This window comes from Sminthopsis crassicaudata, chromosome 6 (assembly GCF_048593235.1).
Source record: "Sminthopsis crassicaudata isolate SCR6 chromosome 6, ASM4859323v1, whole genome shotgun sequence".
Lineage (NCBI taxonomy): Eukaryota > Metazoa > Chordata > Mammalia > Dasyuromorphia > Dasyuridae > Sminthopsis > Sminthopsis crassicaudata.
Window position 1 is genome coordinate 162717921 of NC_133622.1, and position 24392 is coordinate 162742312.

At 35.8% G+C, this 24392-nt stretch overlaps 1 pseudogene; it reads right to left on the minus strand.

Moving 5' to 3' along the window:
* Window positions 1-226: 226 nt before the first annotated feature.
* Window positions 227-421, minus strand: LOC141546167 (H/ACA ribonucleoprotein complex subunit 3 pseudogene; annotated as a pseudogene).
* Window positions 422-24392: the final 23971 nt, after the last annotated feature.

The following is a 24392-nucleotide window of genomic DNA, read 5'->3' on the forward strand; positions in this document are numbered from 1 at the left end:
CTTTTTAATTTTAGGTTGATTGCTGCCAAGTACAAAGAAGAACATAGGCAAATTGAAACTATATTCTAAGAAGCAAATGTACAAAGGGAGTAATTTCAAAATTGTTAGAATGGGTTGAAGTCAAAGATTTGAGTTCTATCTGAATGAGATCTCTGAGGAGTAGGAAAAGATTCTTCAGCCAAGAGTCCTTGGAAGTTGCCATTGCTTGGGTGGGGAGTGGAGTTACTCAGAGGACCAGTCGTGCTTGTTAGGTCATGAGAACCATGAATCTCTTGTGCATAGTAATACAGTTTCTTTAGTACTTCTCATCTGGGGAGAATCTGGCTGGGTGAGTTGAACAGGTCTGTTGTCCTGCAGAGACTGTTTTCTTTAGGAGGTAGACTTAGTCCCCTTTCTTATTAAGGTAATACTGCAGAAACATCATGGCCAATTCAGTTTTCAATTGGAATACACCACAGAAAAGATTGGACTACAGCTATAGCGTATCACCTCCGCCTTAGCCTTCAAGATTCCAATTACCTCCCAATTTACTTTTTACCCTTTGCAACTTGGGTTCCAAACTCACAACTTGATTGAAACAATACTTAAATTTTCCAATCCTAAATCCTATTCCAATCCTAAAGGTGATAAATTCAATGGTCTTTTTAATTTCTTGCCAGTTTATACTCTTTTTTGACTTCTGCTGTAGTTAGTTACTTCCTCCTTCTGAATACTTTCCTCCCTCAGGTTTGTGATTTTTTCTTTCTTTATTCGTCTTTTACTTGCTTGATCTCACTTTCTCACTTCATTTTACAGGAAGAGACTTTCTATTTCATAGTTTGGATTTTTTCTATTCAAGTCTCTACCTTGAATGTTTTTCTCTTCTTTCTCTACATCTTTTTCCTTTGTTTAACATCAACTTCTATTGATTAAATTATTTTCCAAATCTATATATTTGGCCTAATCTATTTTCTGAATTCCAGTCCCAGATCATCAACTACTTTCTGGACATCTCTACCTGGATGTCCCATAGACTTCTCAAACTCAATATGTCTCAAATCTGACTCCCTCTTCCAACTTTTCTATTTCTGTTGAGACAACAGAATTATTTTTTCAGTTAATCAGACTTATAATCTTAGAAATAATTTTTGATTCCCTCTCCTTTTTCTTCTCCCTTAACCTTATAACCGATCAGTTGTCAATTCTCCATAATATCTTTCACATTCACCCTCTCCTCTCCCTTTACATGATCATTACCCTAATTTTGGCCTTCATCACTATTCAATTTTATAATAATGTACTCATGGAACTCTCAGCTTCTAGTCTCTTGTCTCTTTCAAAACCACAGAATTCTTGGATTGAAGCTTGATCTACCTCATTTATTGGTAGTTTCTTTGCTAATGACCAAATCTCTGAAGGAAATATTTAAATAAGAATATAGTTTCCCCCCCAGTAAATGTATGCGCTAGTTTAAATAATCCAAGTTTATTTGTTTTAGTTAGAAACTGGTTAAACTGGTTATTGAGGTCACAGGAGACTACTATAGATCCCTTCTTCATCAAGACCACAACTGAGCAATTTATAGATGAAAAGAGAAAGTGATCATTGAATTCTTGCCTTAGTTTCTTCATTTATATGTCAAATCTCAAGTACTGAACTATATTATTGAAGGTATATGAGCAACAAATTCATAACAAGTATTGGAAAGCCCATACTTGCATAAAGTATCATGAAAGTAATAAAAATGCAAAACAGAAAAAAGAAAATCCCACACTGCTGAGAGTAGATGAAATAACAGGGACAGAAATCCTACTCTGGTTTTGGGGAGAATTAAGCATTTCCAGTGTGTAACAGCTTGTGAAAGAGGATTAGTTGTTTAATCTTATTTTCATAGCAAATATGAGGGAGCGGTTGAATCATGCATGCTATTCATTAAAGGTGAACTGGCAGCCCTGTGCCCATGACTGGTAATTGGAATGTCACAGTGCCCATGGGATCCAGTCTTAGAGAAAATCAGATCTAAAAATACACAGGTTGGTTCAGTTTTTTACTAAAAAATGGTGCCATTCCTTCCACTCCTTTTATTTTAACATGAGTTAAAATAAGAAATCTCAAAGGAAGATCTAGGTGGTTTCAAAAGGCAGTATGGTACAGTGTAAAAAGCATTTTATTGGTCATCAGAGAAGCTGGGTTTGCAGACTGGCTCTGAAGCTTCCTTCCTGAATGACCTTGGGCATTTTAATGTCTCTGGTAGACATAAAATTTTTTTTTCCTGTGTTAAATTATGTTAGAAGATATGTAAAAGTGTGTTTGATGCCTGCTTAAGTACCTTCCATAGTCCTGTGAACTAAAGTCAGTAGTCAAGTAGTAACAGAGGCAGAATTTGAACTCAGGTCTCACTTATACCAAGGCCAGTTCTATCTCATATGTCATGCTGCTTATCATTTCAATAATTATGAAGGTAAAAGGACTGAAACACAGAAGGGTGAATAGTTCTTTGGTACTTAGCATACCTAGTCAAAAATGTTCTGTTAGGTAGAAATAACGCTGCTCAAGTGGGAAGAATACTGGGCTTAGAATCAGAAACACTTCAGTTCAAACACACCCTTAGACACTTACTAAAGGCGTGGTTCTGGGCAAATCATTTCACTTTTGATTCACCTCAGTTTTCTGAATTGTAAAGTAGCATTTCTCTCCCATGGTGTCTGTGAAAATAAAATGTAAAATTATTTGTAAAGTATTTTACAAACCTTTCAGTACTAAATAATTGGTAGTTTTTATTAGCTACTTAGGAGACAAATGGGTAAATCAGGTTTTCATCCATATTCTTGTTACTTACTCTGTCATGTTCTATTTGTTGATCAAAATATGAAATATACAACAAGCTGTTGTCACTAAGGAGAGAAACAAATTCCCCTTCTTCTTGGCAGCAATCTGTGAATTCTATCTATTGATGTTTTATTTGCAAGAATTTAGAATTCTTGTCAGTTTTTTAAAATTATATTTTGTCAGTTGACAAGTATTTATTATGTGCCTCATGTGCTGGGCACTGTCCTAGATACTGGTAAAACAAGACAAAAAAGAAAATAAATAATTACTAATTTTATATTCAGATATAAATAAATACAGAATAAATACAAAATCAACATAAGACAGTTCAAGGCAGGGTAATTTAAGGGGGATCTTAGCAGTTGGAAATGGGGAGATCAGGAAAGGTTTTCTAAAGAAGGTGAAGCCTGAGTCACATCTTGAAGGAAGAGAGGGAGTCTATGAAACAAAGATGAGGGAAGAGCGTTTCCCAGGCATGAAGGACAGCCAGTGCAGATGCAAAAAGGTGGAAGATAGTTTTGTGTTTTAGGAAAAGAGAGAAGGCCATTTGGCTGGACCATAAATTAAGAGGATAATAATATATAACAAAGATGGAAAGAGAGGTTGAGACCAGATTGTAAAGGCATTAAAAACCAAGCAGAAGAGTATGTATCTTCTAACACCCAATAGCAAACCACTGGGATTTATTGAATAGAAGAATCACTTTGGTAGCTGTGTAAAGAAGGGAACAGAATACGGAGATTTGAGCAGGGAGACCAAAAAGGAGATAGTTATAGGCCATGTTAACTTGATAGTATTGACCACTAGTCTGGACTTCATCATTTTCTCCAGAAACTCATCTTCCTGCAAGATCACATTAACTTTGTCATGGCTCCTCAGTATGCTCTTCCTCCTTCTGAATGAAGAGGTGGTCATAGGGATCTTCTCCCATATTCTTTATTTATGAAGGGTTTCAGAGCCATTTCAGAATAACTCATTTGACTGCAAAACTTCATCATGCCTACCTACCAGGTACTTTTTCTTCTTCCCTCAACCTAGATTTTCAGTTCCTTAATAAAATAGTGAGCTCTTTGAGGACATAGACATTTTTACTTTTTTTGGTATCTCTCGTGCTAAGCAGTCCATGGCACACAATAGGCACATAATAAATGTTTATTGTCTGGAAGGTGACTAAAACCTGAGTAGAAGAAGAGGCAGGAAGTGAAAGATTTTTGTGGAGGTAAAAACAGCATGTTTTAACAAGTGATTAGATATGTACAATAAGTGATATATATATATATATATATATATATATATGTAGAGAGAGAGAGAGAGAGAGAGAGAGAGAGAGAGAAATTGAAAATGCTTTTTGCTTCTTCCTAATTTTTTTCTACTCTACCATTTTTGTGTTTAGAATCTGTTATCGTCTTTATTTAGTGTGATTCTTCATAACATATTTATATAATATATACATGTAATATATTTTCTGTACTGAGAGCTCTAATGTCTAGTACATATTTCATTCTTAATTTCCTTTGGCATGAATTTTATTTTTTTGTGCAGGTGAACATTTTGGAGATGCATACTTTCCAAGATCTTTGGGGAGTAGTATTGCTGTTGTTCAGTTATTTTCAGTTGTGACTGGCTCTTCTTGACCCCATTTGGGGTTTTCTTGGCAAAGATACTACAGAGGTTTGCCATTTCCTTTTCCAACTCATTTTATAGATGAGGAAATTGAGGCAAACAGGGTGAAGTGACTTGCCCAGGGTCACACTGCTAATAAGTGTCTGAGGCCAGATTTGAACTCTGGAAGACAAGCCTTCTGACTTCAGATCTGGCAATCTATTCTCTGTGTTATCTAGCTTCCGCTTGGGGGGTAGTAGGAATATGCATTTTATCTAAAACTATTATTTAACTTTCATTTATATTATAACATTATAATTTTTTGAATTTTTGCTTATGTTTCCTTCTTTAGAATTCTCTTTGTTGATATTTATCTGCTTGAGTGTTGATCTGTGATTAAGATTTTTTTTCTTGACATCTTTGGTGTTTTAGGTCTTTACTGTATTTGTCATTTTTCTGGTAAGCAGACCCCCAAGGCTGGGCTGCAAGTCTCCCTCAATCTCCTTCTACTGGGAAGGTATAGGCTATGATGATCTGGATCCCTGCCTTAAGTAACCCCATGAGGTTACAGGAATAGCCCAAGATGTCTCTTTCCTTCAGATACAATGAGGTCGCCTGTGCTGGCAAGCCACCAAAATCCTCTGCTTTCCTCCTTCTCCTCACATGGCTTGGCAGAAACAGCACTGGAAGTTTCTTGTGAAGAAGTAAGGGTGGGGGAGTGTTCAGGCAGAATTACTGTAGCAATGTGAATCCTGACCAGACATAAGCTTGCAAATTTGTTTCCCTTGGCACTGGGAAGCTGATGGGAGAGGAGCACTCAGGAAGGAATTTACCTAGTCAAAGTTTCTGTTTTCTCCTGTGGATTCAACTACAATGATTCTGCATTTGGAGAATGCTCTTTTGGGAAGGAGAAGGGAGAATGCTGCTATAGTTCTGAGAGGTCTTCAAAAAATGGCTAATCCCCCCGATTGTTGGTCATATCCCCTGTTCCTCAGGATAGACTTTGTTACTCCAAACCACTGTTGAAGTCATGTTTCTGCAGCATTAGAACACAAATGTTCTTCAAGGTAAATATATATGCACATCCACCTACATGCATGCAATCACTCTTTCTGACACCATAAACATATGTAGCCATTGTGATCATTCTAGGGAGATTCTGTTGGAAAGCCAGTTTTAAAATATTCAGAGAGCTGAATTAACCTGCTTCCTTTTTTCTTCTGTGTCAGGGAGAAAGTATTGTTCAAAGACCTTGGCTCTGCCACTCGTGAGACCTTGGATGAGTCCTTAAAGGTCAATGAAACCAGGAGATCTGACTAGAGGACCTTTCAGGGCTGTTTGAGCTATAAATCAGTGATTCTGTAACTTCATTTTGGCTAGCTAGGGGGAGTTACATGGCCACTGAGAGATTGCATGGTGTTTTAATGACCCAAGTGTCTCCCTGAAGCCAAGGATTGTGTTTTAAACAATATTTTTCTCATGAAGCTAAATGGCTTCATATCAAGAAATACCCTAGTCTCCAAACTTCTACCAAAATAGTTTTCCTTAAGTTCAAATTTGACCATATTTGACTATTTGATCATCATTTGATGATGAAGCCTTTGCTCAGGTCACTCTGGTGTCTTCTAGATAGAATATAAATTCCTCTCTTGAGTTTTTAAATCCCTTTACAACCTGGACTCAACCCATTTTTCCAGCCGTGTTGGCTATCATTATTCCTCTTATACCATGTGATCCAGTCAAATATATCTTCTCTATTTTTCACACAGAGAAATCTCCTATCTACATACATTTGCTCTGGCTGTCCATCATAGTTGACATTATTCCCTTCTGGCCTACTCTTGATAAAATACCTCTCTTTAAAATGCAAGTCAGACGCCATGTTAATATACAAACCATTTCCTGATCCTCCTAACTTCAGTGCTCTTCCTCTCAAACTATGTTGTATAGATTTGTATTTAATGCCTTTCTATTTTTGATGCGTATATTTTACATGCACTTAATTTCCCTGTTAGAATGTAAATTCATTGTGAGTAGGGAATTGTTTCATTTTTTTCCCACAAATTATCTCCCAGTACCTAGCACAATACTTGGTGCATAGTAGACCTGTAATAAATGCTTGCATTTTACATAAATATCAATAGAGAGGTGTGCAATAGGTTACAATTCATCAACACTCAACATTTGCACATCAGAAATGGTGTATAGGAAATCATCAGAAATATTAATGACTGGAAAAGAGAGTGGGTTGCTCATTTGATAAGAAAAGCGATAGCCCATGTAATAGGCAGCTAAGAGAAACCTAGAGAGAGTGAGGATAGAGTGCTTCACTTGGAATCCTAAAGACCTGAGTTCAAATCCAGCCTCAGACCCTTGCTATAACTCCAGACAAGTCACTTAATCTCTCTGTGCTTCAGTTCCTTATCTGCAGAAAATGGAGGTAATAATAGAACTTGGTTTCCCAGGTTGTTGTGAAGAACAAATGAGATCTTTGTGTTTTTTTTTTTAAATAAATCTTAAAGCACTATATAAATGCTAATTATCAGAAGAAAGTCCTCAGGATTCTGGGTCTTTAAGATTTGGGGCATGTTAAGGTTTATTAAACACTCTATATGTTGAGAATTTATAGAAATTTATAGAAAGACATTAGTAATAGTAAAAACAAAACAATCAAACAAGCAAATAATGGGAAAGCTTGGATAAGTGGTAGCCTGCATTAGTGAAAGGAGGATCCACTTTGAGTGACAGCTCTTAAATAATCTTTACTTTTATAAGTTCATAGTTGCACATATGGCGTTTTGAAGGCATTTTAGCCTCAGTTCTAGCTTTCTTTGTCAAGTTTGTGTTCCAAGATGGTGAGGGCTGGAGGGATAGTAGCCAGAGGGCACTTACAAATGTAGTCACTAAAAGCATTTTTCTGTGGTCCCATTTCATTGCTGGTACTGCAAAGGCTAATGAATCCAGCAAAGCTTCAGAATCTTGGGAGCACTGAGCTCTGAAATATAGGCGCATGCCCTATTGCCATCTCCAATTTTGCAGTTGAGGAAACTGAGACAAACAGTTATTGTCCAGCCAAGTATTTGAGGCTGGCTTTAAACTTAGATCTTTCTGATCTAAGGCATAACATCTAGCAAAAATAAGAAACTTGGTAAATGAGATTCCAGGAGGCACAGCTTGAAGGGATGACATGGGGATGACTAGTAGATGAAATGATTGGTGAGCATATATATTCTAGCACAGACACACATTTATGAAATTGCCACCATTCACAAAAGGGCAAAATTAAAGAATGATTGGCAACTAGGCATCCTGAGATCCTGACAATGCCTTGGATGAATTTTATGTTTTCTTATGTTGGTTGGTCCCTATTATATTTATATTTAAGGATACCCAAATTCTGATTATCACAGGTGCTCAGAGATAAAAATCAGTGAGTCAGTCAATAGGTTAAGTGTTGGGGATACAAAGAAAAGCAAAAAAGAATGTCCTTGCTCTTAGGGAAATTATATTCTTTTAAAATATTATTATTTTTATTATAGCTTTTTATTTACAAAACATATGCATGGGTCATTTTTCAATATTGACATTATAAAACCTTTTGTTCCAACTTTTCCCCTCCTTCTCCCATTCCCTAGATGGCTCATACATGTTAAATATGTTAAAGTATATGTTAAATACAATATATGTATACATATTTATAGTTATCTTGTTGCACAAGAAAAATCAGATTTAGAAAGAAGGTAAAAATAACCTGAGTAGGAAAACAAAAATGCAAGCAGACAATAGCTGGAGGAGTGGAAATGCTATGTTGTGGTCCATACTCAGGGAAATTATATTCTAATGCTATAAACAATAAATAAACATCTTTTTGTATGCACTATATTTATTTTTTGAAGAGAAATTTTGTTTACATGAACTCTTTAAAATAATAATAGCTTTTTATTTTTTCAAAATACGTGCAAAGATAGTTTTCACCATTTACTCTTGCAAAACATCGTGTTCCACATTTTTCTCCCTCCCTCCCCACCTCCCATCTTCCCTAGACAGCAAGTAATCTGATACAGGTTAAACATGTGTGCACTATATTTATACACATATATATGTGTAGAATCATGCACATGCACGCACATGATAGCATACACATACATATACATGCATGCAAAAATATACACTAGATAAGATACCACTGAAGGCAATCTCGGAGTGAAAACTTGTCAAATTTTTCCGAATGTTTTACATACACTATCTCATTTGAACCTCACAATAGCTCTGTGAGTTAAGTACTGCAAGCCACTGTTATCTCCACTTTCCAAAAGAGGAAACTGAAACTAACAGTTACTGAGTGATTAGCCTGTGGCCACCTAGTAAGAAGGGTCAGAGGGTAGGATAAAACCCAAGACTTCCTCCTTTTCCATTATGCCATACTGATCTATAGATACCCAAAGAGCTCTGGGGCCTTATAGAGTGTGGGGGAAGTCTTTGTCAAAATACTAAAAGGAAGTTCTCTGAGCGAACTGATTTGATTGATTTGTTTAAAACTGATTCGTGAAAGTATATTAAAGTTATTAAAACACTGACCTGAGCACTGAGTTTTTACATATGAATTTGAATATTATCTTTGTAAAATAGGAGGTTAAGGTTCAGAGAAAGCCTGGAAGCATTAAGGTGGTTTTTATGCTGGTGTTTTCACAATTTGAAAGAAACACTTAAAATACTAAATCTTTGCTCTGCTATGCTATTACTTAAGGACTAAAGAAGAGGTAATTTATGGCTATGATAGACAAAATAAAACTGAATAAACATGGAATGCTAATTAAATGGAGCTGGAGATTTCATTTTAGAAAATGTTCCAATTTAGCTAGAGAACATCTAGCTACACATATATTTATATAACGAGGTAGATTTAATTTTAAAGCTCCAGTCTCTATTTCCCCCCAAAATCCTGGTTTTGTTGTGGTATTTGACTTTGCCTTCTGAAATGCCTTTCTTTCTAAATATAGACATTCATTAGGAAGTGAGTGAATTTATATTCGAGGTCCTCAAACACAAACATCACAAAGATCCCCTTCTGTTTTTGAAGTTAAAATTTATTCTTAAAATTTTATTTTGATATCTTGTGTTTTTATGTCATATTCATTTCTGATCAGATCTCTTGCCCCTGCTCTATTTAGTAATCTATACTTTGTAATAAGTAATTTAAAAGAGAGATAGGAAAAAACTTGGTCTATCACTTTATGCAATATTTCATGCCTCAGACCTCTAGTTCTTCAAAGAAGGGAAAGGGATAAATTAAATTTTTTTTCTTCTATCTTTTCCTCTCATTAGACTGTGAACTCCCTGAGATCAGTTACTGCTTCTACTTTCCTTTGAATGACCACAACTGACTAACTCTTCTTTAGAGCCAATCTTGGTCATTATGATTTTATAATGTTTAATTTTATTCTCTATGTTTTTTCCTTTTACATTGTGTTAAAGTTCTGTTTATTTTATTCTGTATCAGTTCATACAAATCTTCCCATGCTTTTCTGAATTCATGTTCATAATTTCTTATGGTGCGATAATATTCCATTACATCAATGTAACACAATTTATTAAACCATTCTCCTTATGGAAAGTGATGGGCATCTACTTTGTTTCCAGTCTTGCTACTATAAAAATGCTGCCATAAATCTCTTGATGTAGGTGGGACTTTATTTTTGTCTTTGAACAGAAGAGAATAGGGATTAGGGATAGAGATCAGACCAGTGATTTAATTAGGATAGGGAATAACTTACACTTGAGGCAGCTCTCTATATTGTCATTGTGCTGATCTCTTTCTAAAAGGAAGATACCAAATACTCAGTCTTTATACTTGGCTCTGTATGAGCTGCTGTTATTGTCAATGGATGCATCTCTCACTCATGACAGCATGAGACATAGTTTGGAGGAATACCTCCACTCTCATTCTGTTTTTCTCTTTCATTCTATCTTCCACTGTGCAGCTAGGATGGGTAATTCAAATTATACAAGGGCTACTTTTTTTGGGAGGATTAAGTGACTTGCCCAGGGTCACACAGCTAGGACGTTTTTTAAGTGTCTGAGACTAGATTTTTTAAGTGTCCCGACTTTAGGGCTGATGCTCTATCCATTGCACCACCTAGATGCCCCAAGGGCTACTTCTTGAATGATTTCCAAAAAGGAGGATAAAGGGTTTGGGCTGGCTGCTTGCAGTTCTGTAGTGGAGGAGGAGAAAATTTATTGTACCTGCAATATCAGCTTTTGTGGGATCCTGGTAAAGTCACTTAAGACTGTCTACCAACAGTACAATCACAGCCATTATTTGTCAGAGGAAGGCTTTGAACTGAAGCCAGTTCTAGAGCCATTGTATCATGCTACTGAAACATAATGGGATCTCTGGGTCAAAAGGTATAGACATTTTCATCATCTTTTTAGAATAATTATTTGGAAAAGATTTCTTTCTAAAAAATTAACAAATAGCTCTTACAAACCTCAAAATTGCTTCGATTTGTGCTTCTCCCTCAGGCCACAGTGACTAATATTTAAAAACATTATGTAGACAATCATGTCATTTAATAACTGTAACTAACAAATGTATATCTATACGCTGCTGTTACTTATTGTTATTCAGTCACGCCTGACTTTTCACAACTAAGATTTTCTTGGCAAAGATACTGGAGTGGTTTGCCATTTATTTCTCCAACTCATTTATGGATGAGAAAATGAGACGAATAGCATTAAATGACTTGTCCAGGGTCACACAAGCAGGAAGTGTTAGAGGTCAGATTTAAACTCAGGAAGGTGAGTCTTCCTGACTCTACTCTGCTACCTAATTGCCTTTATTCATCTACTTGCAAAAAAGACTGACTCCTCCTCCCCTGCCCCTGAACCCCAAACCTTGTCACTCACTTAATCCTCCCCTTCTCCCCCTACTCCAATGTCAAGCAAAAGTATACTGGCAAGTATCCAACAACCAATTTTGGGGGAAAATTGTGTGCATGGCACATTATTAAGTTTAATCCACATTATATGACATTTTCTCCATCACTTTATTAAGTCTAGACAATCATTGAAACTATAACTCAAGCCCTGATTTGTAGCACTGCCAGTTTTTGAGATCTACATGCTCACCCTAAAAATTTAACAATTGGCTGTCCTGACCCCGGACAGAGCTGACGCAGCACACTTCTGAAATAATGGAACAATGTTTGTGAGGACTTTTGATTTGTTCAATGTTAAAGATATCAGTTTGTTCTGGAAATAATATCCATATTCTTAAAGAGTATTTGCCATTGCAGAATAACCCAGAGGAACAAATATAGCATACCAGTTTTTTCTTTGCAGCTGTTGTTCCCATGGAAATAAAGGCTCCTGCTAAAGCAACTTACCATGGAGAAAGTTGTAGGCTATTTTCTTGGAAGCTTATAATTAGAGAGTGTCTCCACTGGATGTGCAGAGATATTCAGGGTAGATGATGTTTAAAATTTTTACTGCTCTACGGGAAGGTGGGAACAAAATTTAGTCCTCATTTTACAAAGAAGGAAATCAAGCTCTAGAAAAATAAAGTGATAAAGTCTCATAGATAATAATAGTCTCATAGATAGTGTAGGGGGGTGAAGTCGGGATTTGAACCTTTGTCTCCTGATTCTAAAGTTAGTGCTTTTCCTACTATCCTATGCAGTCATGTTGTCTCCCTCAAACAGATAGAGCAAGGAAAATTTCTTTCCCTTAAAATAGTAGACCTCTAGTCATCTTTTTCTTTTCAGTCAATCATTTGAAATATTTTAAGCATTTGTTATATTCTAAGATCTATGCTAAATATTGTGAAGACATAGGAAAAAGTAAAATAATTCCTGCTCTTAAGGAGCTTAGATTTTAGTTAGAAGAGGCAACATAAAAACATACAAACTCAATTATATGAAAAACCTATGCAAGGATCACTTAGTGAGAAGAAAGGAAGAGACTAGGAGGGGGTTGGTTATGGGAAAAACTCATGTAAAAGGTAACACTGGAGTTGAGCCTTGGAGGCAGTTAAAGACTCTCAGGGGCAGAGTTAAGGAAGGAGAATATCCTGGGAATGAGGGGAATGAAAGATGGAAGGCAATGTGTGAGGAACAGTAAGAAGAACAGCCAGGTTGACCCAATAGTATTATGCATGCAGGGGACTGACGTCAGCCAATGAGCATTTATTGATTATTTACTATGTGGTACGAACTGTGCTAAGCTTTGATTGTGTCAGGAACTGTACTAGGCTTGAATTGATATTATACAATATTATATATATATATATATATATATATAATGCATTTCTGTATATATTTATTTTTTAGTCATGTTTAACTCTTTATGATCCCATTTGTGGTTTCCTTGGCAAGAGATACGGAAATGGTTTGCTCTTTCCTCCTCCAACTCATTTTATAGATGAGGATGCTCAGTGAAAAAGGGCTAAGTGACTTGCCCTATAGCTAATAAGTGTCCGAGACCATATATTTGAAACTCAGGAAACTGAGTCTTCTTGGCTCCAGACTTAGTACTCTATCCATTGCATCTCCTAACTGCCCTTGTGTCACATATATACATGTGAAGAGAAAAAATGCAAGGTATCCTCAAATTCTTGGTACAGTTTTAAACTTGTATAAGTATGTATATATTTACATACATGTGCACATGTATGCATATATATGCATACACATATGTATGATTTAGGGTAAGTACTTCTTTTTAGTTTTCTAGTCAGCTCTCTAAGACCATAAGTTGCAGAGAAGGTGCTGAACTGCATTTATGGAGAAATAGTAGGTCTATTTTCTATCCCTAACTACAAGACAGATAGACATTCGAGTAAGTACCAGGGAGAGACTACTGTTAGGATGAAGTGATCTTTCTTTCACCAGTAACCAAATATGGATTCTTGCAGAACAGAGGAAAAATCATATTAATTACAATTATATTTCTTTTTTTCCCTAGAACTACCTTCTATTATCTAAAATTTTCTAGAGTAAAATTGAGCAATTTCAGGTATTTTAGCTTCCCTTATAGACTCTGTCTGTAGACATTACCCGTTTGTTCCTCTGACAATTTTTCTCTTTCCAAGAAATTTTCTATGGTCTAACTGTTGCTGATTTGAAAAAAAATATATCACATGTACAACTCTGTTTTAAAAATATCATTGATTTAATGACTAGACAACTCCTGTGATATTTGAATGTTTGACCTGTTATATCAACCTTGGGGGCATGGTATATGATGGAAGGAAGCCTGGTAAAATGGAAAGGATGCTTGATGTGGAGAGTGTGAGCTCAGGCTCTGTGGGTCTCAGTTTCCTCCAATATGAAATGAAGTCCTTTCTAACCCCTAATCTATTATCCCATGAGCTTACTGGACAAGGTATGTGCATAATGTATGCCTTGAGTGTGTATATATATATCCCCTCATCTGGATTTATATTTTCTGAGAGACAATACTCATATACCTCCAAGAGTATAGTTCCAAAATATTGCTGCTCTTGCCAGCATTTTTCTGTCATTTATTTTATACCAGAGCTTGGAATAAAGTTTATCCTTTAGTTCTAAATCAGACAAAGTGATGATGCTGTGATGAGGAGACAGGGCAACTAAACTCATCACCGTACTGCCAGGTGAGGGATATAGGGTTTATTGGGAAGGACTTTTATGAGAGAGGATTTTCAAATTGCTGATGACTCAGCTTTCTACTAAAAAGAACAGCTGTCTTTAAGCCTGGCTCTTGTTCTCTTCTAGGCTACAACTTGTTCTTGTCTGAGAGTAAATTCTCTTTAATAATATAAACAAGACGCTTCCCTTCACAAAACAGTTAGGGAAGCCTTCAGATAAAACAGGGACCTTTTGGCTCAGGAATTTTCTGTGGAACTTTAAACTAGTGTTTCTATGGTTATGATGATCTCTTATTCAAGGCCCCATTCTGGCATCAAAATCCTCCCTCCTTCCTTCCCTCCCTCCATTCCTTCCTTCCTTCCTTTGTTCATTTGTTCCTCCCTCCTTCCCTTTCTTCCTCCCTCCACATTTCTCCTTTCCTCTCTTCCTCCCTTTTTTCCTTCATTTGTTCCTTCTTTTCTTTCTTCTTTCACTTCCTTCTATCTTCTCTCCCTCCCTTTCCTCATCCTTTCCTTCTTCTCTCCCCCTCCCTTACTCATCCTTCCTTCCTTCCTTCCTTCCTTCCTTCCTTCCTTCCTTCCTTCCTTCCTTCCTTCCTTCCTTCCTTCCTTCCTTCCTTCCTTCCTTCCTTCCTTCTTTCCTTCCTTCCTTCCTTCCTTCCTTCCTTCCTTCCTTCCTTCCTTCCTTCCTTCCTTCCTTCCTTCCTTCCTTCCTTCCTTCCTACTTTCCTTCCTTCCTTCCTTCCTTCCTTCCTACTTTCCTTCCTTCCTTCCTTCCTTCTTTCCTTCCTTCCTTCCTTCCTTCCTTCCTTCCTTCCTTCCTTCCTTCCTTCCTTCTTTCCTTCCTTTCTTCCTTCTTTCCTTCCTTCTTTCCTTCCTTCTTTCCTCTCTACTTATTTTTCCTTTCCTCCATCCCTCTCTCCTTCATTCCTTTGTTCATTTATTCCTTTCTCCCTCCCTCCAACTTGCTCCTTTCCTCTCTCCCTCCCTTTCTTCCTTCATTTGTTCCTTTCTTCCTACCTACCTATTCCTTCTTTCTTCCATTCCATCTTCCTTCCTACCTACCTATTTCTTCCTTCCTTCCTTCTTTCTTTCTTTCCTTCCTTCCTTCCTTCCTTCCTTCCTTCCTTCCTTCCTTCCTTCCTTCCTTCCTTCCTTCCTTCCTTCCTTCCTTCCTTCCTTCCTTCCTTCCTTCCTTCCTTCCTTTTCTTCTATCTCAAATTGTAATGAACCTCTCCACTGTGTTTTGGACTCTAATTTGCTTAAGTTGTATCTATATTAAAATTATTTATCCTTAGACTGTGAACTTGAGATTATGTCTTATTTGTTTCTGAAACCCCCACTTGCTTAGTATAATGTTTTCTCCAAAAATATATACACAAATATTTTGAATGAAATTTAAAAAAATCAATCAACTAATAATAATAATAATAATAATAATAATAATAATAATAATAATAATAAGCTAGTATATGTCAGGAACTGTGCTGAACACTGGATACAAGTACAAAGAAAGAAACAATTCCTATTTGCAGTGAGTTTGCATTCTAAAAGAGGATTGTGCATCCAATATTGAGTTTTTATTATGGGTGACTTTTCTTTTCTTTTGAAATACATGATAAATTCAACATGGAACTTTCAAAGCCACTTTGCTTATCTGGGTTGTCTTCTGACCTTCTTCTCTGTGTATTTTTGTTGTACATTTTTGAATGAATCCTGATACCGAAACTTGGATGAGACTTTTCAGGGTAGCTGCAATATCAGGTGAAGTGGAAAGAATCCAATTTCTGAATTTGTATAAAACTCCATTGTGGTATTGAGATGTGACAGGACTCAGTTTTTTAGCTATGATTTACCCCTAGATTTGGACATTTTCAAATGACACCTTTTTGTATAAAGATACAAAGGAAGCTTTACACAAGGGATCTTAGGAGGCCTTATAAATGTTAATGTCAGTAAAATGTATGCAGAATACACTTTTAAGTTTAATCCACATCTAAAACATTTTCTCCATCATTTTTTTAAGCTTTTAAATCAATATGACAATTGATAAAACCCCAATTTGTAGAATTTACCAATCTGTAAGAGACAAATGATCACCCCGAAAATTTAACAATCAGTTCTCTTTTGGTATAAGCTAGTTCTGGCTACCTCTGGCATCTGGACATTGGAAGCTAAATTTCCCTGTTGTGGTTAGGAATAACCTTGTCCTGGGGGAATTAGCTAGTGTTGTTCTTTCTGTCCCTGGAAGAATATAGGTCACTAAATAGGCCATTGCTTTAATAATTTCTTGCTGCACTCTAGGTTGATTATGTTACTGTATAAATACAGTTTTTTGTTTTTTTTTTTAACTAGTGTATCACATTCAGAGTCTAGGCCAAGTCTTCTCACTGAGTTGGGCTAATGGCTTCTTCCTATTTCCGTGAAAGTTTTCCTTGGGGGGAGAGGGAAATTGTTTGGAAACACAGCTTCTTATCAGAGCTGTGAGGTTGATGAACATGCCATACTTTGCTTTTACTAATGATGCACTCTATGTGTTCACCTGTGTATGCATCCTTCTACACAGACTTAAGTTTCTGAAACAGCTAAACATCCCTCAGAGTTCAGACACAAATGCATGCTTTCAGAAGGTAGAGAGTAAAGTCAGATCAAGTCAACAAACATTCATGAAGCAATATGCTAAATGCTGAGGATTCAAAGAAAGACAAAAGGAAGCCCTTCCCTCAAAGATCTTACCTTTTAATGAGGGAGACAACATGCTGTCCACTATGTACAAACAAGATATACACAGGATGAACTGGGAATAATCTCAAAGGTAAGGCACTAAGGACTGGGAAAGCCTTCTTGCACATGGTAGGGATTTTTATGAATCTTGAAGGAAGTCAAGGAAGCCAGGAGGCAGAGATAAGGCAAGAATATTTTAAGAATAGGGATTAGCCAGTAAAAATGTTTTGAAAGGAGGAGATGGGAGTGTTATGTTCAAAGAATAACATGGAGGATGTACCACTGGATTACAAACTACTTAGAACAGAGTAATATGGAAGAGGTCTAAAAAGGTAAGAAGAGGCCAGGTAATGATGGGCTTTAAATACCAACAAAAGATCAGCCTCAATTTCTCTATATATCAAATGAGGATAATAACATGCTATGCTATCTCATAAGATTATAGTGAGAACAGTAATTTGTAAACTCTTCATAAAACTTTCTATAAACATAAGCTTCCTTGATTAGTTTCCTCTCAGCTAAGTAATTATTTTTCTTTGATTCTGATAAATTTTATTTATTTGTTCAGTCAGGGCCATCAACCTAAATAACAAACTCCATTGTTTAAGGCAGGGGGACATAAATGGGAATTAAAAGGAAAGGAGAAAAAGTAAAAACCTGAGAAAAGGAGTGGAGTAAGGGGGAGAGAGATAATGGAGTATTAAAGAGATTGCTTCATTTATATATCACAAGTTTTAAGCAAGCAATCTTTTTTTTTAATCACTTTTCTATTTATAAATAGGAAATAGGAACAAAGAGAAAAAATTTAAGATGTCAAGCATGAGGGAAATAATTGTTATAATTAGGAATAAAAATGAGATAAACACACATAAAGTAGAGGAGAATAGTGGAATGGATAAAAAAAAAACAGAATCCTACAATATATTCTTTATAAGAAAAGCATTTGAACTATATAGATTCATAAAGAGTTCAAATGTTTGGAGCTAAATCTATCATGCTTCATCTTAATTTTTAAAAAAGTAGGGGTAGCAATCATGATTTTAGCTAAGATTACAATAAATATAGATATGATAAAGAGATAAATGGGAACAATACATTATGCTAAAAGGTACCCCTAGATAACAAATAAATATCAATATAATATACATGCAATAATAGTATAATATCTAATTATTTTTGAACAAATTTAATAGAATTCCAGGGAGAAATAGAGTAAAACCACAATAATGAGGGGAACTCAAGATCCCTCTATCAGATCTAGACAAATCTTTACCAAGATAAACAAGAAAGAAGCTAAGGACCTGAACCAAATTTTAGAGAAATTAGAAATGATAGACCTCTGGCAATTACTAAATGAAAACAGAAAGGAATTTATATACCTTTCGGCCATGAATGACATTTTTACAAAAACTGATCATGTATTAAAATATAAAGAAATCTCCAAAAATGCAGAAAAGTAGAGATATTAGATATATCATTTTCTGATTACACTGCAATGAATTATATTCAATAAAGGACTTTTGAAGAAAGAATTAAAATTGATTGGAAATAAATTATCAAAGAAAAGACTTTAGGATCAGATGGATAAGTAAGTAAATTTTATCAATTATTTCAAGAAAAATTAATTCTAATATTACAGAAGTTGTTTGCATAAATAGGAAAATGAGAAGCCCTTTCAAGCTCTATGTGTACTTAATATATATGTATATATATCTATATGATCTTGATAGCAATCTTCAAATGAAGAAATTCAAGCTATCAATAATCATATGAAAAAAAATGCTTGAAATCATTGGAGAAATGCAAATTAAAGTAAACTTTAAGTTTTACTCCACACCCATTGGATTGCCAAAGATGATTAATGAGAAACCCTTCCCCACCCAAATGTTGGAAGAACTGCACTTTGGAGCTGTGAATTAGTCTAGACATTCTGAAAACAATTTGGAATTATGTCCCCAGGTTACTAGATCATGTCTATCCCTTGGCTCAGCAATTCCACTCCTATCCATCTATCTATCTATACCTCAAAGAGATCATAGAAAGATTGCAAAGGATCTAAGTTCACAAAAATATTTAAAGCAGTTCTTTTTGTAGTAGCAAATAACTGGAAATTAAAGCTAAGTAAATTATGGTATATAGTGTATAATACATGAAAAGAATAATCTTGTAAACATAAGAAATGATAAAATGTCTGGTTTCGCAAAAAATGAAGAACATTTCTGTTGGATAACAATGTTAGATAACAACATTATAGAGAAAAACAGCTTAGAACTCCTATCTTCCTGTGATGATGAACTATGATTTGCAGGGACTGAAACTGAATCATACTATATATATCTTTTGGCAGAGAAGGTGATGGGCAACACCAGCATTTCTGGATGTAGCCAATGTGAGAATTTGTTTTGCTTCACTATACTTATTTGTTATGAGGGTTTTATTTGTTATGATTCAACTGAGTAAGAGAATAGTTAGTGAAAGAGAAAAATCAGTGCTTGTTAACTGGAAAAAATAATTACAATTTAATTTTTTTAGATGATGGGAGATTAAAATGAAGCATGCTTGAAGTAGTTGACCTGATGGGATGCTCACCAATCAGAACTTCAGAAACTCTAGTATGAGTTGCAATCACCAGCATTCTTGGTCTGTTGTTGAGCAAAGTCAGAATGATCATTTCCCCACAAGAACCATACTTCCTTAGAAATGCTGGTGAAGGCTACCATCATTTCAGTTGTCAATAATAATGTCATAGTGTGGACTGCTACTCAGTTAGGTCCTAGATCTTGGAGCTATAAAGATAGTTGTTATCCCAGGCCTTGGCTCCCTGTCCCACCCACCTTCTTGGACGTCAGGCTGCTCTCTCTTAGAGTAAGAACCTAAAAGGATTGTACACAGAACTGGCCTGGGAAATAGCAGACTTGGGGCCTCCTCCTAACTCTGCCAGATGTTGAGTTTAGGAAAAATTCCTAGATTTCTTTGGGTTTATTTTCTCATCTATAAAATTAGGGAGTTGGATTAGATTTCATTCAACAAGTACTAACTGCCTGGGAATATGTAAGTAATTTGTAAAGTGTTCATGTTGTGTGAGATATAGAAGACCCTTACCCAAAATGACTACTCAGAGATCACTCAGTGGAAGTCAGAAAAGTTGTTTATTCAAAACCTCTGAGGATGAGCCGTCCCATCTCGAGATAAGAAAGAGAAAGTTCACAGTAGGAGGGCTAAAGAAGTAGTAAAGATACACAGTTTTTATACAAGAGATTACATCACAAGGAAGAGAGCATTGAGAAGAGAAGGGGGAGGCATCTAATTGGTTGTTGCTAGTTGAAGAGATTGGAATGGAAGGTTTCTGTTACAAAGGATTACATCATAAGTTGGGAAGCAGAGAGAAATAGATACCAAAAGCAAATTAGAACAGAACATTTTCAGTTTCCCTGATTCTGAGAGGAATGATCCATCAGACCTTCAAACTTCAGATTATTGAGCTGACGGCATTTAATAATCTAAATATTGATAACATTGAACAAGGATAAATGTCATCATTTTTGGTTGAGTAAATATATCTAAAGTTTAAGTAAATAGTGGCTAGCACACACCATACTTATGTGGGTCTCAGAGACATAGAAATAATAAAAAATACCGAAATATAATTTAAACATTCCTGTAAGTTATTCACTTCATCATAGCTCCATTCCACATAATGTCTTCCAAATAAATGAAGTTGACTATCATTAGACTTACTTACCTAGAGGTAACCTGGGTTTTTGAAAGGCAATCTTGGGTACCTGGCAAGGGAGGGAGTATTACAGAATCATGATGTGACCCATCCTACCACCCCCTGCCTCCTTGGGTGTTCTCTTTTGTGGGCTAAATATTCCCTTTTCTTCAGCCAGTTCTTATCTTTCATGATCTCAACCTTGAAAATACTTTACTTATCTGATCATCCTTCTTTAAACATTTCACAGCTTATCACTATTCTTCCTCAAATGTGACAAGATAGAATTGAGATGGAATATGATGCACTAGACTTGTTATGTCTAAGGAAAAGTCCTGGAGATTTTATCTCTCTTAATTCAGACTAAGAATATCCTAATTTTTGGGGGGGGGCTATTTTATCACACTAGTAACTCATGGAGCTTTCTGTAGCTCTTTAGAACAGGGGTTCCTAAACTTTTTTTGAGTTACAAACCTGTTTGGAAATCTGTTGAAGCTTATGGACTCCTTTTAGGAATAATATTTTTAAGTACATGAAAATAAAGTACATAAATGGGAAGGGAGGGTCTTCCCTGCCCAGATTGTTTTCTTTTTTAGACTAGGTAAAAGCGACTATTCTTTGCCTCATCTCTCTCTCTCTCTCTCTCTCTCTCTCTCTCTCTCTCTCTCTCTCTCTCTCTCTCTCTCTCTCTCTCTCTTTTATAAAGCTTTAAAAAATTTTTAAAACACATGTATAGTTTTCAAATTCACCTTTACAAAACCTTGTGTTCCAAAAATTTTTTCTCCCTCCTTTCTCCCCATCCCCTCCCATAGATGTTTGCCTTGTTTCTTACCTAATCTTAACAATTGAATGGTCAAACTGAGGCCTGGGTGAGACCTTAGCTCATAAAAGCCAAGCATCCAGGGTCATCTCTAGTTGTCCTGTTTTATATTTTGCTATTGGATTCATATGACTCTGGAGGAGAAAGTGAGGCTGGTGACTTTGCACAGCACTGCCTCACTTAAATCCAATTTACTTGCAAGCTTAGCATCATTTTTTGGTTGTCATGGTCCTCTTTAAGAAAGACAAACAACAACAACAACTAAAGCTACAGATCCTTGAAGGGAGGGTATTTTAAAAAGGTTAGTCCTGAATTTAGCTTACTAATTTTGCTGAATAACTTTCCTCCTCTTATTTATTTATTGTTTGTTTGCTAAAAGAGATAGCTGAGTTGGACGTAGGAAATGTTATTAAGAAATGAGATTGAAGTAAAAATAAAATATATCAATACATTTAAAAAAGAGGTCTGAGGCAAATAAATTTTGCTGATGACATATTTTCTTTATTATCCAAAGATTTTAATATAAAGTTTGTTTTTCTAAACAATTATTTTGTAATGTTTCATATCTTTTTGCTATTTGCCACAATCCTCTGAGTCCCTCATTATTCCCATTTCTAATTCTTAACTCTAACTCAAAGAGATTATATGATTTAAGGAATAATAATAAGAAGAACAATCCTAATAGAATTTAGTTTTTAAGTTTTGCAAAGTATTGTGCAAATATTATCTTAATTTCATCTGCCTAACAATGTTGGGAAGTAGATGCTTATTATTATCCCCATTTTATAGGTGAAGAACCCAAGGCAGACACTAGTTAAGGGCTTTGTCTTCAGTCACTGTCACACAGCTACAAAGTATCTGAAGCCAATTTTGGGCACTCCTCCTACTTTGTCATCTAGTTGCCTCTATAAAAAACTAGGCAACAAAATACACCATTCAGAACCAAAAGGCTATTTTGGTACAATTGACTAGAATGAGACAAGAGACTTTCCCCAATATTCCTCACCATGCTCCCCCCTCCCCAGTATTTGAGAACAATAACAAGGATTGCTTGTGGCTAACACTTTTTTGAAGCTCTCCTACCAGTCTGGTTCACTATTTATCTAATAGGGACTTCAGTTTGTAAAGGAGTTTAAGGGGAAAACTTTTTTTGCTTTCACTTTCTCTCACTTGGAATCCATTCTATCAGTCAGATTCTTGTTTATTAAAACCAAGATCTTTTCACATTCACTGCCTGGCAGTCAGACTGATAAGAAACTTTGCTCCTCTGAAAGCCAATTTCTCCTCCTGCTTCTATCCTTTTCATTACTTCATGTCCTAATAGGACCATCTTTCCCCCAAGTGAACACAGACTCCTATCACCTGGAATTGACTGAACAATGGAACACCCCCAACTCTCACAACTTCTCTCTTAGCCCCAGAATACTGTGGTCTTTTGATAAGGTGTGCTTGAATTAAGTGCCAGAGAAATGTTGGAGAATTTTCCCCAAGAACTGTCCAAATAAAGAAAATAGAAAAGCTATTTTCATAACCTTTGTCCTCATAACAAGAAAGACTGGAATAGAACCCCTAGTTGAGATCAGCCTCTCCATGCAGCACCATGGCAACATCAAGCACAGTGACATTATGTCCAAACCCCTCATTTTTCAGCCACAACTTCTACTTTTATGGAAAAATTTTATATATATATATATTTCCTTTGAATGAAAGCCCTGCACTAACATATATAAAGTACAATATCTATTCCTTTAAGGTCTTTTTCATCTGAGACAGTTAATGCTTTAAAAAAAGGCAGAAAAAGTTCTTTTGATTAAAGGAAAATATTTAAATCAGTAGATGTGGATTTAAGGATGTATATGATATTGTTGCTGTGGCAGACGGCCATTTTTATAACTAAAAAAAGAATCTAGAAAAAGAACCCTGGCTTTTTAAAAGTTAGAACACATGTATGAAGAAACAAAGTTATTACATGAAATTTGAGCAGTTTAGGATAGAAAATGAATTATGGACTAAATATAAAGATTCAAAACTCCCTTTGAATGATGTAGAGTTGTGTTTCAGTTATATGCGAACAGTTTTTTAAAGAGGAAGAGAAAGAATTTTTATTTATTAAAAAAACTTGAAAGTATGAAGAAACACAGTTAAAGGACACTAAATAAATTGGAAGACCATGTTGAAAATTTTATAGCTTTAGCAGATTTTTGGTACCTCAGCTTGCATATAACAGTTTCAAGACTAAAGAGGACAAAACTGGAAAGAGAGAGAGAGAGAGAGAGAGAGAGAGAGAGAGAGAGAGAGAGAGAGAGAGAGAGAGAGAGAGAGAGAGAGAGAGAATGAGAGAGAGAGAGAATGAGAGAGAGAGAGAGAATGAGAGAGAGAGAGAGAGAGAGAGAGAGAGAGAGAGAGAGAGAGAGAGAGAGAGAGAGAGAGAGAAACAGAGAGAAAGGGAGACACACAGAGAGACACATACACAGACACACAGAAAACTCCTCGATGAACATCTGGAAACTGAAATATTTAATAGGAGGAATTAGAGGAATTGTGACTTTTTAAAGTAATAAGTAAGTCAATGAAAATCAGAAGGCTTTCATTTACAATATTACGATAATAGAATTTGACATAGGACCCTGAGAATATAGCAGGGAAAGCTAATAAACTGTTCAGTTGGAGCTGGAGCAATTAGAAGCAGTGAGCTCATGGAAAACCTCAACCGAATGATTCTTGATTGGTGGGAGAGAAAATTGCTTTCATTGGTTAAGAGTTCAAGAACAATTAATACCCATTTACAGTTGGGCTTGTTGGTCTCTGCTTCCAACTCTGGCTTGAGAAATAAAAACAAAGGTGGGCTTTATACCTACCATGTCATCCTGGTGAGCTGTATTAAATTTGAGCTGTGTTGGTGGGTGCTTTATTGAACAATGCAGTATGTGGCTGAGAAAATGAATAACTGATTGATCTAGTCTCTATATTCCAGAAATAACCTGATGAACTTTGCAGTTCTTTGGTTTAAAGGGAACTGCTGTTCATATTTTTAAAAATTTCCCCTCCCCAATTACATGTAAAAATAATTTTTAAACATTTTTTTTAAGTTTAGAATTCCA